Source organism: Phalaenopsis equestris, unplaced genomic scaffold, assembly GCF_001263595.1.
Source record: "Phalaenopsis equestris unplaced genomic scaffold, ASM126359v1 Scaffold000901, whole genome shotgun sequence".
Taxonomy (NCBI): Eukaryota; Viridiplantae; Streptophyta; class Magnoliopsida; order Asparagales; family Orchidaceae; genus Phalaenopsis; species Phalaenopsis equestris.
The window spans coordinates 253,222-255,781 of record NW_018165340.1 but is presented as its reverse complement, the minus strand read 5'-3'; positions in this window follow the sequence as shown (position 1 = coordinate 255,781).

Below are 2,560 nucleotides of genomic sequence, written 5' to 3'. Positions count from 1 at the left end.
AATTAATATGCTAATTTCCATGATTATTTTAAGGAAATAATGTGCAAGATCTTGAAAAATATGGATCTTTGTATAGAAACCTTCTCTAACTTTAGAAAAATCCAAGGATGTTTCTCTTGACAGAGGCTACAACATGCCAAATTTTTAAGCCAAGGTGATGTGTCAATATGCATGGAGAATCAAATGATTTAAAACAGTGTTTAATTAATTAAAATTAATTAAAAATAAAATATTCATCAAGTGGACATTAAATTTATTCCACATTGTTCTCCTTTATTCACTGAGCAAGCGGGTATTTTTATTTTATTTTTGTTATTTTTTTTACACAAAGATATAAATTTTCTAAGTTAGGGGTATTTAAATAAATAGGAAAAAGTCCTATTTATCTATTTAAACAGTGCGTGCTGACTAGATCCTAGGCAGCTCCGAAGGCACGCATGGCGCGCTTTGATTATTAGGCGCTGTCATCCATGCACCTGCTGACTCGGCCCGCTGCTTATGTCCTGAAGCGCTGTCCGGCTCGATCTCCTCCGTCCATCTGATACACACGCGATCAGACGGCTCCCTGTCATCATCCCCGATAGAGTGACCCTGATGACCGTCCACACTAAAACCTTAAGATCCCAGCCTAGACTCTCAACCAAATCACTTTGGGTTTGATCCTATGGACTCGTCTAAGTGAGACGGACACATCCATACGGTAATCAAGCAATCAAATTAGCTCTAAGCAAATGGAGAATCGAAATAGGCTCGGGAGGAGGTGAGGTTTTATACCTTTGCTCTGAGAAGTGAAGCTTCAATCAGAGGGTCTTGACACGTTCGTTAGGGTCCATGGAGGCTAGGGACTGAGTCCCTGATTTTGGTATAAGGCCTAGGTGTGAATTCGACTAAGCTCGAATTCGGGTGTTGGTCTAGAGTTATGGTAGAGGCTAGTTATGGTAGAGGCTCTATGGAAAGGGGGGTTTGATGGCACTTTAGCTTCTTCCACTATTCTGAAGGTGTGGGTGAAGTTAATTTGAGTTTGTGGATTATGGAGGTGTATTGGGTTCTATTCTAGTTTCCGACAAGGGTTCAAGCTCAAAATTGAGCTCCGATAGTGGGAATTGGTGGGGGAAAATAGTTGGAATGCATTGCGGGGATCTTAGGGAGGTCTCTCCAAGAAAATTTTGGCACACCTCCCACGGCCGTGGAAGTGAGTTTTTATACAAAAATGGCCACGGGATGGCTCTCAAGGCACAAGTTTTGGTGCATTGTGGTGCTTAGGTGGAGGGCAGAGGAGCTCCATCAATTAAATTGGCTGAGCTGGCCCCTAGGTTTGATTTGGGTGAGGTTCCATGAGGGTGGCTCTTGGTTTTGATCTTTTATGGCCACTAGGCTGGCTGATCGGTCAGGGGGAGGTGGCTAGGACCTCAGGGAACCCAGGGGAATATGTCACAGCAATTTAGTGCAATAATACCTAATTTTAGTAAGGATATCTTAAGCACATGCATTTTTGGAAAACAACAATTTAATGCAAATGTGCTTTGATTTGGCAAAGATATCTTAAGCATGTGCATTTTTGGAAATAATATCCCTTGATATGGGGGATCTTTGGTCCATGGCTTGATTTAGGTGGTTTCATGGTGTTTGAACTGGTCACTAGGTCCAACTAATGGTTGTGGTGGAGTTAATTTGGTGACTTTAGGGTGGTTAGGTCACATTTAGTGCATGGGTTCAATGTGGATTCAAGTGATCAAAGTTTAGGTTCGTGTTAGGTTAGAAATTTCAAATGACCCATGTAAATGTTTTATTTGGTGTAGATGATCATAAGGAACAACTTTGGTGAAGGATGGAAGTGGTTTTGAGCTCAATTGAAGGGTCAATTTGAGGGAACTTTAAATTTTAGTCAATTTGGTCATGTTGGGCTAGGCTTGGGTCTAGCTTGGGTTAGCCTTAGGCTAAGTCCACATTGATTATTGTAAATGGTCAATAGGGACCCTATGAAGAGTTTTCAATATGAATTAGAGGCCAATTTGTGGGTTAAGGATATCAATTGGGTGAAATTTGGGGATTTAGCCAATTTGGGGCTAAATTTGGGAATTTTGGATTTAGCCCAAAATAAAATGGATTTGAGGCTTCACCAAGGCAAATTGATGGTTGATTTTGATTTTTATAAATGTTATAAGGATTTTTCAACATTAATTGGGGCCAAATGACTAGGCTGTGGGTTTAATTTGGTGAGATTAGGTCATATGGTCAAAGTTAGGGTTTTGACCTAAATCAACATTGGGCTCAAATCATGGGCCAATTAAGCCTGGATTTGGTTTAGCTTGGCCATATCAAAAGTTAATTTGAGTTTAGGATTGTAATTAGGGTCAATTGAGATCAATTGGCTAGACATTTGGAGTGATTTGGGGAAATATGGGCCGTTAAAGGGCAATTTGGGGGTTTTGGTTAAAGAGGGTCAAATTGGGCAAATTGGGTGATGTGGTTGTTGAGAAAAACGAAATTGGGAATATTTGGGGTTTACTAAGATTTTCTGGGAATTTTTTGGAGTTTTTGGAATTTTGGGCTATGGAGG